This window comes from Gadus macrocephalus, chromosome 20, assembly GCF_031168955.1.
Source record: "Gadus macrocephalus chromosome 20, ASM3116895v1".
Lineage (NCBI taxonomy): Eukaryota > Metazoa > Chordata > Actinopteri > Gadiformes > Gadidae > Gadus > Gadus macrocephalus.
Genome location: NC_082401.1, coordinates 2,893,772 through 2,907,235, shown reverse-complemented (window position 1 = coordinate 2,907,235; position 13,464 = coordinate 2,893,772). Strand labels below are relative to the sequence as shown.

The 13,464-nt window shown below is 40.6% G+C and overlaps 1 protein-coding gene across 2 annotated transcripts in view; it reads left to right on the top strand.

The window, feature by feature from the left end:
- Positions 1 to 13,464, top strand: part of hsf2bp (heat shock transcription factor 2 binding protein) — a 110,005-nt gene that overhangs the window by 51,763 nt on the left and 44,778 nt on the right. The gene's annotated exons all lie outside the window — the stretch shown is intronic.

Here is a 13,464-nt window from a genome sequence, read left to right as displayed (position 1 = left end):
GAGCCTAAGACCCTGAGGCCACAGCTAGCCACCGCAGCTTCAGCAATGGAGGCTTTGAACACCGCCCACTCCGGCTCAATGCCCCCAACCTCCACAGGAATGCCAGAAAAGCTCCGCCGGAGGTGTGAGTTGAAGATACCTAGGACGGGGGCCTCCTCCAGACGTTCCCAGTTCACCCGCACTACTCGTTTGGGCTTACCAGGTCTATCCGGAAATTTCCCCCATTCCCTGATCCAACTCACAACCAGATGGTGGTCAGTTGACAGTTCCGCCCCTCTCTTTACCCGAGTGTCCAAAACATGCGGCCTCAGATCAGATGACACGATCACGAAATCGATCATCGATCTTCGGCCTAGGGTACTCTGGTACCAGGTACACTTATGAGCACCCTTATGTTCGAACATGGTGTTTGTTATGGATAATCCATGACTAGCACAGAAGTCCAATAACAAACGACCGCTCGGGTTTAGATCAGGGAGGCCGTTCCTCCCCACCACGCCTCTCCAGGTGTCTCCATCGTTGCCCACGTGGGCGTTGAAGTCTCCCAGCAGAACTACGGAGTCCCCTACTGGAGCCCCATACAGGACTCCATTCAGGGTCTCCAAGAAGGCCGAGTACTCTGAGCTGCTGTTTGGTGCATACGCACAAACAACAGTCAGAGTTTTCCCCCCTACAACCCTTAGGCGCAGGGAGGCGACCCTCTCGTCTACCGGGGTAAACTCCAACACCGCGGCGCTCAGCCGGGGATTTATGAGTATCCCCACACACGCCCGGCGCCTCACGCCCTCGGCAACTCCGGAGAAGAATAGAGTCCAACCCTTATCCAGGAGTACGGTACCAGAGCTGAGACTGTGCGTGGAGGTAAGCCCCACCAGATCTAACTGATAGTGCTCCACCTCCCTCACTGCCGCGGGGCTCCACCGCCACCGCCCAGCCGCGGGGCTCAGGCGGGAAACAATTGCGGGCAACAATCCCTTTCTCCTCCATGTCGCGGTTCAAACTAGACTTCAGGGAGTAAAAGCCAAAGTTCCTTTCCCCCAATTTCTTCTCAACCATGGCCGAGATAACCCCCACTACGAGTCTCGTTTTGGACGTACCAGTGACAGAGAACAGAGAACCCGACGCAGTCTAGTCTTTTCACCAAATGGGAGCTTAACGCAAACCTTACCTTATGTTGCGTGTTATGCGCCATAACACCAATAGGACAACGTTTATCCAAATAACAAAGAAGTGTACAACACTTGCGTTACAGTGTGTGTATATTCACACACACGCATGTGGCGCTTGCACGGTCGTATCTCATTGTCTCATTGGCGGGCCAAATTCTCTGGGCAGGCAAGGCAGAGACAGGGGAGGTGGAGCAGGATACCGAGTGCTCGTTTTACACCTTACGTCATTTCTAGCCAATGGAGGACCAGGCAGGCTAGGGGAACTCATATTAATGTTTGAAAACCTCATAAAGGGACTTTTTCATGCCATGGGACCTTTAAACAGAACGTCCGGTTTCACAACCTTCAAAATAAAAGCCTTAAAGGATCTGATATGAGGCACAAAACAGATCACACTCACTCAACATGTGCGTTAGCAAGACTCAATAAATGGGTTTGCAATGCTTTTATTAACAACTATAAGAAGACTATTATAAATTGTATTAAGCGATCAATAAATATATAACAAGTTTCTTATAAGTGCTTATAAAAGTCTTATAATCTCACAATAAACATGTTTATGTTATTATTAATACTTGTATAGTCTTAAAACCAATTAAAAAACATTTTTTTAACCGATTCCGATAACTTTCAGCTCCTAAAGGCCGATACCGATACGATAACTGATAACACACATATACATATGTATAATCATGACATTAATGCTATGAAAAAAACAAAAAACACCCTTGAATTTTTAAATGGAGATAATTATATTCAAGTTAGATTCAAACATGTCTATGTAAACACAATCTGAAAAAGTGCATTCCTCAATAACAAATAAAATGTGAATAATGCACTATTAGACACAAGTTAGACTTGTCTATGTAAACAAACTGAAAAGTGCATTCTATAGTAACAAAAAATAGACCTTAAATGATTTTGGCTTATGGTTCCATTCAAATGAGTACTTTTTCCTCGAAAGTAAAGGGTGTGTGTCTGCGTGCGTGTGTGTGTGTGTGTGTATTATCTACTCTTCTACCCCTTGATGGATCAGGGGAAGATTTCTTTTTTTAATGAGAAGCAGCATCTCTGCCTTTTCGCATGCAAGTCTGTTTCTTTCCTCGGTCATCAGGTGTCCAGCAGCAGAAAGCAAGTGCTCGCTGTTGACGCTAGTGCAAGGCACTGACAGATATTTCCGAGCAAGCTGGGCCATGCACTCAAAACGGGACTGGTTGCTCCTCCAGTATTCCAGTGGCTCATGTGAAGCGCTGGCTCAAACAGATATGACTGGAGCTAAAAGTTAACAAAACACAGCAGAAAAATGCAATCTAATTATGATGTTGTTCTGACCATTAAAGCTTGTTATAAGTTGCGTCTTTAGAAAATGTTAAATAAACCTATACACTTACATCTGAATCCACTCCGCTGGTGAATGGCAGCATCAGTGTTTTCTTCCAGTATTGCCTCAAACATTCCCAACAATTAGCTATTCCAATCTTCCCTGCTCCTCTTTTCTGGTGGCTCCTCTTGCTGAGGAGTGCCTGCTGTGGCACCACCATTCTCAAGCAACTTTTCCTGCAGCATACCTGAGGGCTCCAGACTGTTGACTCCAGTCACTTGACGCCCGACCTGCACCCAAAGGAAAATTAGACGCATTACAGTAGATGGAACGCTGGGGAATTTTACTACACTGTAAAAAAAAATATGCTGTTTTTACGGTAAAATACCGGCAGCTGTGGTTGCCGAAACTGTACCGTGAAATTACGGTAAAACTTTTTTGTCATGTACGGTAAAAAAATGTATTGACACTGTTGATTTTTTTTTTTTTTATACTTTAGTTTTTATTGAGTTTTTAGCACATCACAACTACACATAGTAAGATCAACTTGCAGATGTTAATTCAGTGCAGATAAAACAAACATACAGTAATGTACAAACAATTATAACAAAAACATACAAAAACGGAGCCTGTGGGAAAACGTGTTGTAGATAAAAAGATGAAATACATACCTATGTAAAGATTAAGCGCAGCTCAAGTAGCTGCCTTACACTTGAATGCAAACAGACTGTGAGCCAGTGTCCTCATAGTTCGTCTAAGTAAAGTATCCACTTCTGCCATCTTTTAGCATACAAATCTAACCTCAAATGTATCACACAAGTCAGTCGTTCCATTGTGCTTATTTCCTGAATGACATCAAACCATTGTTGCCGTTTAGGTGAATCAGGTTTATACCAGCTTCTAGTAATGGTTTTCCTTGCTGCTGTAAGGAGTACTTTTACCAAGTATCTGTCCCTCTGTAGAGTAACCAGTGAAATGTGACCAAAGTACAAGACAGTGCATGACAAAGGAATCTTATATCCAAGCACAATAATTAAGATTAAATGTACATCTTTCCAAAATGGCTTCAGTTTTTCACAACTCCAAAAAATATGCGTGTGGTGTGCTTCTAAGCAGCCACACTGTCTCCAACATGGTTGGGGTGTTGAAGATGCTTTACTGCTGATTTTAGGTGTAATAAAAAACCGCACCAAATTTTTCCAGTTGAAAACCCTCAATTGATGTGAACTTGTGGAAGTATGTTGAGTTTCACACATATCGTACCATACATCTGATGAAATGTCTACATTTAATTCTTTTTCACACCTTAATTTTAGATACAACGTTGAGTTGCCCTTACATTCCATAATACTGTCATAAAACATGGAGATTACTTTTACACTTTTACTATTTGGTTTATATGCATTGATCATATTCTTTATAACTGGGTTTATTTCGTGAGAAATTTCCATCTTAATTTCTTTATTATAATAATCTCTAAATTGTATATACCTAAATAAGTCCCGATTATGAAGAGAAAATGTTTCTTTTAGTTTTTGGAAAGTCTGTAATTCTTTGTTTTTTTCCATCAGTGTACACACTGCCTTAATACCTTTTACTCCCCATTGCTTAAATATGGCATCATTTTCTCCTGGTTTAAATTGAGTGTCAAAGGCTAACCATCTAAGTGCTTTCTGGTCTTTCCTTAGTTTGAATTGCCTTACAAAATCAAACCAAAACTCCAGTGAGCCAGAGGTTATTGAATCTATTTGACTTTTGGCTAATAGGGGGATTTCTTTTTCTCCTAAAACCGACTGGATCTGATAACCCTCAACATATGTCTCAATTTCCTTCCATCTAGCAAAATAGTTATCATTACACCACAGAAAAAGGGGACGGAACTGAGCTGCATAAAAGTAATCTTTGAGATTTGGGAGTGCCATTCCTCCTTTATGCTTGGTCAACTGCAGTGTTGTGTATCTTATTCTAGGCTTCTTTCCATCCCAGATAAACCTAGAAATAAGTCTATCCCAGGTAAAGAACTGGTGTTTAGGAACCCCTACTGGCAAAGCTTGAAACAGGTATAGCAATCTAGGCAACATGTTCATCTTGATTACATTTATCTTACTGCCAAAATCCAATGGATAGGTGGACCATCGTTCAATATCCTTTTTAATATTCTGATTAATCAAATTATAGTTTGCCACGTATAATCTGTTCAAATTTTTTGTAATGATTACCCCTAAATATTTTATTTCTTCCATATCCCATTTTAAATCATGCCTATGTTTTATTTCTTCTGAAGGCTTGTAATTAAATGACAAAAGTTGTGTCTTTGTAATATTTAGTTTGTAACCAGCATAATAATTAAATTCTTCGAGGATGTCCATCAATATGGGGAACGACTTCTTAGGATCCACTAAATGGACCAAAATATCGTCCGCGAATAAACTAATTAAATTATCTCTGTCCAATTGTGATGCCTTTTAGTTGTTCATGTTGACGGATTGTCTGGGCCAGGGGTTCAATATAAAAAGCAAATAATGTGGGGCTGAGACAACAACCTTGTCTAGTTCCTCTTTGTAATATAAATGATGGAGATAATGACCCATTAATTTTAATTTTTGCTGTTGGTTGTTGATAAAGTGTTCTTATTAAATCAACAGATTGCTCATTGAAGCCAAATCTATCTAAAGTTTGATACAGGAATTGCCAATTGACCCGATCAAAAGCCTTTTTCGGCGTCGAGGCTTAGCACTACTGCCTTTTTATTTTCCCTTTCTATTCTATATCAAATGTAGAGTCCTTCTAATATTGTCATGCGTTTGTCGGCTTTTTACAAATCCTGTTTGGTCCTCGTCTATTAATTCTGGGAGAATATTCTCAAGTCTTTTTGCGATAATGGCTAATTGAAATAGGCCTATAATTACTACTAAATTCCCTATCTTTGCCCTCCTTTGGGAGTACTGTAATGACTGCCTCATTCCATGATGGCGGAAGTTTACATTCTCTTTTAATCCAATTAAATGTTTTTAGCAGGAGTGGAGCTAGTTCTTCTTTAAAGGTTTTATACCACTCCGCAGGGAAGCCATCACTACCTGGAGTTTTACTTGATTTTAAGTTGCCAATTGCATTATTTATTTCTTCTAGTGTAAAATCTGCTATAATGAAATCATTTTGTACTTTGCCAATACAAGGCAAATCAAGCTCATTAAGAAACATTTGCATGGCTTCCACTTTCGTATCGGAGGTCTCTGTATACAATTGTTTATAATAATTTAGAAAAATGGCCTCTATTTCCTGTGGTTGATATTTCAAAGGATTTGTTTCTGGGTCCCGTATCTTATGGATGGAACTATCCACTTGTTGTTTACGCAAGCGTCGGGCAAGTAATTTGGCTGCTTTAGGACCTGATTCATAATAGGTCTGCTTATAGAATCGGGCCGTCTTCTCAATTTCTTGTTCTAATAGATCATTCATCTGTTTCCTTAATTGTTTTATATGCACCAGCAGTTCTGGGTCTCTGTTTTTTTTATGTTGTTGCTCCACATTTGATAAATCTAATACCAGGTTATTATATTCCTTGATTTTCTTTTTTTTGTTTAATGCTGTTAAAGCAATCAAATTCCCACGCATCACCGCCTTCAATGAGTCCCACAGTATAGATGGGTCCACCTCTCCATTGTCATTTATCTTCAGATAATCTTTAATTTCCAGTTTTATCTGTTCTACAGCTGCTTTGTTATTTAACATACCTACATTTAACCTCCAACCCGTCTTCCTCTTCCTTCCTTCTATTTGAACTGTCAAGTACACAGCACTGTGGTCAGAGACATCAGCTACCCCAATTCTACATTCTTTCACCCTATAACAGTCACTTTTTGGCATAAAAAAATAATCTATCCTGGAGTAAGTACAATGTGGAGCTGAGTAGTGAGTGTAGTTTGTGTCAAATGGATTAATATGTCTCCAGACATCACAAAACCCGATATCATCCCAGGCTGTGTTAATCAATTTTGATAATTTATTTCTATTTCTCGTTAAGCTAGTTGTGTCTAAATGTTGATTTAATACTACATTAAAATCTCCACCACATGTACAGACACCCTCAGCTTCCAGTGCAATCACATCCATTAATGATTTGAAAAACAGTTTGTTAGTATCAGGTGGTGCATATACATTTACTAAGGTTACTATATCCTGTTCAATCCTACCCTTAACAATGAGATATCTGCCCTCCTTTTCTTTTATTTCTTTAAAAGATTCAAATTTGAATTTATTAGCGACCAGAATAGCAAACCCCCTTCTATGACTTTGCACAAATGAATTATAGAAAGTATTTTTAAAACCAAATCGTTTCAATTTCTCATGCTCTTGTTGGGAGAGATGGGTTTCTTGCATAAAAATAATATCTGCCTTCTCTTTTTTCAATTTTGCCATTACCTTAGACCTTTTAATCGGGTTTCCCAAACCGTTCACATTTAAGGACATTAGCTTTACCTCATCAGGCTGCATCATAACTTAACTGGGTCAATCTTACAACATTATGTTTCCACAGGCTTAACTTAGTAACCAATGATAACTGGAACACAATAACAAGCCCAGAACGGCTTAGAACAAGCATTATAACAGTAAAGTGAAAGGACTTCCAAAGTCTGAAGAGCATTCTCCAGTTTTCAGCTGAGGGGGAAATAAACCTCTCACAAGGAAAGGGCCCCCTCCCCAATTAGTCCGCTACAAACGGTCACTTGAACTTACGTGCGAGTCCGTTGGTAGGGCCGAACTCTCGCTGCCCCGCCAGCCAGCGCATGAATACAATGTTAATCTTTATGTTAAGGGTCGCTTGTTTACCATCAGTTTTTTAAACACTACTGTTCTTCCTGGCGTCTATGCTGAAATTTCCGTAGGCGCTCTTTAGCGCGTCTGGCAGTGCCTACATCTGCATTTGATCCCACTCGCTGCCACGGTGTAGCCCGCTGGAGAAGCTCCAACAGGTGACTCCTACCGGGTGGTCTCTCTGGCACCTCCACGCTGTATCCCCGCTGCCGGAGCTCCTGCGCTGCCTCCCAGGCACTGCCGTACACCTGCACACCGCTCTCCCAGTGAATGCGCATCCGCGTGAAGGGCGTCTGGAAACGAATGCCCTTTTCCTTGAGAGCCTTTTTGATATTGGTGAACGCCTTGCGCTGTTGTAGAACGGTAGCTGTATAGTCATGATCGAAATACAGCGGTTTCTCTCCCATTGTGATTTTCTGTCGCCATGCTTTTTGGATAACCATCTCCTTGGTGCTGTATTGCTGGAAATGGATGATAATAGACCTTTGGAGGCGAGTTTGGGCCCGGTTTGGGCGCCAGGGCTCTGTGTGCGCGTTGTATTTGTAAATCCACATCGTCGTTCAGCTTGAGTTCGGACCGGAGCATTTTTTCGACAAACTCCATCACCGAGCCTCGTTCTGCGTCCTCCGGCACACCGTGGATCCTCAGGCACACCGTGGATCCTCAGGTTGTTTCGTCTTGCCCTCGACTCTATGTCATTCAGCTTGTCTTCTAGCTTCTGCTGATCCTGTATGGTTTGCTGAAGGGCTGCGTTAGCCTCCGCGCTCCACGTTTCGGTGTCGTCGATCCGCGTAGCCATCGCGCCGATTTTCTCGTTGTGCTCCTGCATGGCTAGCATGTTTTTAGCTAGCTGCCGGTTAACATCTTGCTTGAACTCGATGAGTTCTTCTCTCATGTCACGTTTAATTTCGTCTTTGAACATTTTTAAATCTTCCTTTAGTTCAGACTTGAGTTCGCTGATCTGCTTACTTATAGTTTCAAGCCCTGTGCGCACCGCTCCCGGTGTTGAGTCGCCGCCATGTTGGCCTTCATCTCCCCGCATGTCGTCCTCGGCTTGTTCTACACGGTGGGAATCCTTCTCCGCTGTATCTTGCGCCCCTTTACCTCTGCCTTTCTTTCCCCCCATCATAATCTTAAAAGAGACCACTTCGTTATATTTTAATTAAGTTAGCGGGGGTTAATAATACGCTGACTCGCGGGAGCAAACTGCTCAACCTGCCATCTTGTTCTGTAGCCAACCGGAAGTCCGATACTGTTGATTTTATAGTTAAAAAATGTGCTTAATTCAATATTTTAGCGTAAAAAATTAAAGTTTTTACATAAAAAAAAAATAAATTACCTGAAAATGTACATGAAAAGTTGTTTTATTTTACAGTTTAAAAAAGTGCTTAATTCAATATTTTACCATTAAAAATGTAAGTTTTTATATTTTAGAAAAAAAAAATTTACCTGAAAATGTACATGAAAAGTTGTTCTATTTAACAGTTAAAAAAAGTGCTTAACTCAATATTTTACCGTAAAAAATAAAGTTTTTACGTTTTAAAAAAACATTGTTGTACCTGAAAATGTGCATGAGAAGTTGTTTTATTTTACAGTTTAAAAAAGTGCTTAATTCAATATTTTACTGTAAAAAATAAACATTCTTTTACCTGAAAATGTACATGAAAAGTTGTAATTGTTTACAGTCAAATACCGGCAGCTGTGGTTGCCAAAACTCTACTGTTAAATTACGGTAAAACTTTTTCTTCTTTTATGGTAAAATACAGGTCCTTCTCAAAAAATTAGCATATTGTGATAAAGTTCATTCTTTTCCATAATGTAATGATAAAAATGTAACTTTCATATATTTTAGATTCATTGCACACCAACTGAAATATTTCAGGTCTTTTATTGTTTTAATACTGATGATTTTGGCATACAGCTCATGAAAACCCAAAATTCCTATCTCAAAAAATTGGCATATTTCATCCGACCAATAAAAGAAAAGTGTTTTTAATACAAAAAAAAAGTCAACCTTCAAATAATTATGTTCAGTTATGCACTCAATACTTGGTCGGGAATCCTTTTGCAGAAATGACTGCTTCAATGCGGCGTGGCATGGAGGCAATCAGCCTGTGGCACTGCTGAGGTCTTATGGAGGCCCAGGATGCTTCGATAGCGGCCTTAAGCTCATCCAGAGTGTTGGGTCTTGCGTCTCACAACTTTCTCTTCACAATATCCCACAGATTATCTATGGGGTTCAAGTCAGGAGAGTTGGCAGGCCAATTGAGCACAGTAATACCATGGTCAGTAAACCATTTACCAGTGGTTTTGGCACTGTGAGCAGGTGCCAGGTCGTGCTGAAAAATGAAATCTTCATCTCCATAAAGCTTTTCAGCAGATGGAAGCATGAAGTGCTCCAAAATCTCCTGGTAGCTAGCTGCATTGACCCTGCCCTTGATAAAACACAGTGGACCAACACCAGCAGCTGACATGGCACCCCAGACCATCACTGACTGTGGGTACTTGACACTGGAGTTCAGGCATTTTGGCATTTCCTTCTCCCCAGTCTTCCTCCAGACTCTGGCACCTTGATTTCCGAATGACATGCAAAATTTGCTTTCATCCGAAAAAAAGTACTTTGGACCACTGAGCAACTGCTTCTCTGAAGCCCAGGTCAGGCGCTTCTGCCGCTGTTTCTGGTTCAAAAGTGGCTTGACCTGGGGAATGCGGCACCTGTAGCCCATTTCCTGCACACGCCTGTGCACGGTGGCTCTGGATGTTTCTACTCCAGACTCAGTCCACTGCTTCCGCAGGTCCCCCAAGGTCTGGAATCTGCCCTTCTCCACAATCTTCCTCAGGGTCCGGTCACCTCTTCTCGTCGTGCAGCGTTTTCTGCCACACTTTTCCTTCCCACAGACTTCCCACTGAGGTGCCTTGATACGGCACTCTGGGAACAGCCTATTCGTTCAGAAATTTCTTTCTGTGTCTTACCCTCTTGCTTGAGGGTGTCAATGATGGCCTTCTGGACAGCAGTCAGGTCGGCAGTCTTACCCATGATTGCGGTTTTGAGTAATGAACCAGGCTGGGAGTTTTTAAAAGCCTCAGGAATCTTTTGCAGGTGTTTAGAGTTAATTCGTTGATTCAGATGATTAGGTTAATAGCTCGTTTAGAGAACCTTTTCATGATATGCTAATTTTTTGAGATAGGAATTTGGGGTTTTCATGAGCTGTATGCCAAAATCATCAGTATTAAAACAATAAAAGACCTGAAATATTTCAGTTGGTGTGCAATGAATCTAAAATATATGAAAGTTTAATTTTTATCATTACATTATGGAAAAGAATGAACTTTATCACAATATGCTAATTTTTTGAGAAGGACCTGTATATATTGATACTGTTGATTTTACGGTTAAAGAATTTGCTTGTTTTTTTAACAATAAAAAAAACTGAAATTCCGGGAAAAAATATCTTTTAGATATTTTGTAAATATACTTAAAATATTCAGACAAATTAGCAGTTCGATTGTTGTCAGAGGATGCAGAACTTGCCAGACAATAGTGTATTCTGTGCCACATTCTATTCTGTAAAGTTAATACACAGAGCATGAATTAATATTGTCAAATTACTATATGTACCAAAACAGCCAGAAAAAATATCCACCTTAAACTTTTCAAATATATACTCTTTATTTGAAATTTGTTGTAAACATCAAGTATTTTAAGTTGATCATATAACAAAATATATATGAATGACGGGTGGGTTATGAAGGAGAGCCCATGCTCTCGGGAGAGCAGCACAAAAGCAATTTGTAGTAATGATACGCGTTGTGGATTATTGCTATCGGCCATCTGTTTCTATGGTGTGTTCTTTTTTATAGATTTACTGATCTTATTTGACTGATTTCTCATGCAATTGAAATTGCATGGTTGCACATTTGGATTATAAGTATAAGCAATAGGGATGTGCATCTCCATCAGGAGGACGATGCGATACACATCTCGATGCACTGCCAACGATCCGATACATTCAAGATACATAAAAGCAGCTACTAATGCGATACGATACGATTCACCCCTATTGCGATGCAGTGCGATTCGACACGATGCGATTCAACAAGATGCGATGCTAAATAATACAATTCTATGCAATTTAAAATGATACATAATGATTTATTTATTTGTCAGACAACAAATCAGTAACCAGGTTTCTGACAAAAGAAAACATTTATGTGTATGTGTGTAAGTGTGTTCTGAATGTAACATTTTTGTTTGTCAGACAACAAATCAGTAACAAGGTTTCTGACAAAAGAAAACATGTATGTGTAATGTGTATGTGTGTATGTGTGTGTATGTGCATAAGTGTGTTCTGAATGTAACATTTTTTCACTATACCTGACAGTCACAACACAGTTTGCTTCATCCTAAACATGTGGATCAACTGCCTCACACACTAAATTTAACTAATTTGTCCTATTTTCAGGAATATGAGTTGATCCACATGATCAGGATGAAGCAAACTGCGCTGTGCTGTAACTATGTCCCCAGCCGTGCTAAACACTCTTTCAGAGGGTACACTCGTTGCTGGGATGCACAGGTAGCTCTTTGCCAAGGCTGAAAGCAGTGGAAGATCCACTTGTTTTTTCCACCACTGCAACACATCACCACTCAAAGCTAAAGAATCCCTCTCTCTGTACTTTAAGATTTCTGCCCTAGCCCTCTCCCTTGTGGTCTTCATTGGTGCTCTCGCAGTGAGGAAATCCCCAAACATCTGGTTCAAGGCTGTCTTCTTGGGGGGGACATCATCTATGGAATGGAACAGAAAAGCACAGTGAATTATCAGTTGTGTTAAAAAAATATGTAAAAATTATGATTTACAATACTTTCTTACTATATATATAATATAGTAAGATAGTATTGTAAGTCATAACTTCGTAAGATAGTATTGTATGTCATAATTGTGACTTTTTTTTTTAACACAACTGATAATCCACAGTGCTCTTTTGTTCCATTCCATATATATTATTTAAATAATACTTTATAACTATATATATATAATAAATGCATCTTAAAACATTATTTTATAACTTTTGGCACAGTTCCTATCAGAACAAACCTCTCTCTTCCTCTGGGCTTCTGTCAACCTCTGCCTGGCCCTCAGTCAGTGTGCCACTGTCACCTGCCTGGCCCTCATTGAGTGTGCCACTGTCACTTGCCTGACAAAAATCAGTAAAAGGAGACTAGCTGCTAGATTTCTTTTTCCAATTCAAAGAAGACACAGGTAAATTCAAGTAACAAATAGAGAGTTTAGCTACGGTTTATGGAGTATATTCTTACCTCTTCCTCCATCATCACCACCTCTGCTGTTAGCTTCGTGAATACCATGTCCTTGGTGCCGTGGTCTTCCAAGAAAGCCAGGTCTTTGAACCGTGGATCGAGCACTGCAGCATAGTAGAGGAGGTCTTGGAGATACGTGTAGCGACCATCAAAATCCTGTCGGAATCGCTCCTTCATCACAGAAATTTCCAGCAGATCGCTCTCATCTGGCTGGAAATGCTTCTGAAGTTTGGCCTGTATTGGGGAGATCATTGAGATAGTGGGGTGTTTTTCCTCACTGAGGAGTGTTGTTGCCACTTTCAGAGGGGACATCAATTTGATGACCTCTGGGATCAGTGTCATGTCTTCCTCTGTCAGGCTGGCTAATCATTCTCCCCTCTCTATCTTCCTTGACAGAAGAGTGTTCAACACAGCAGGCTGCTGCTCCCAAAAACGCTCCAACATGTCAAGTGAACTGTTCCATCTTGTGGGAACATCATGGATGAGCTTGTGATTTGGCATGTGTAACTGGGCCTGCATTTCACGTAGAACCTCAGTTGCTTGTGGGCTTCTGTGAAAAAAAGTTGTAATCTTCCTCACTTTCACCAGAAGCTCTGACACCCTGTCCACCTTCAGGGATTTTTGTGAGGCCAGATTGAGCGTGTGCGCGATGCATCGCACATGGGGGTTTATCTCTGCACGAACTCCAGCCAGTAACATATTTTTTGCGTTGTCCGTGACCAACGCTGGGTTCTTGTCTGCGATGTTCCATGTGCAACAAACGTCCTTCAGTAAAAGTCCCAGATTATTCCCTGTGTGAGCCTCGTTGAACGGTCTGGTTTGAAGGACGTGGTTTTGTAAAA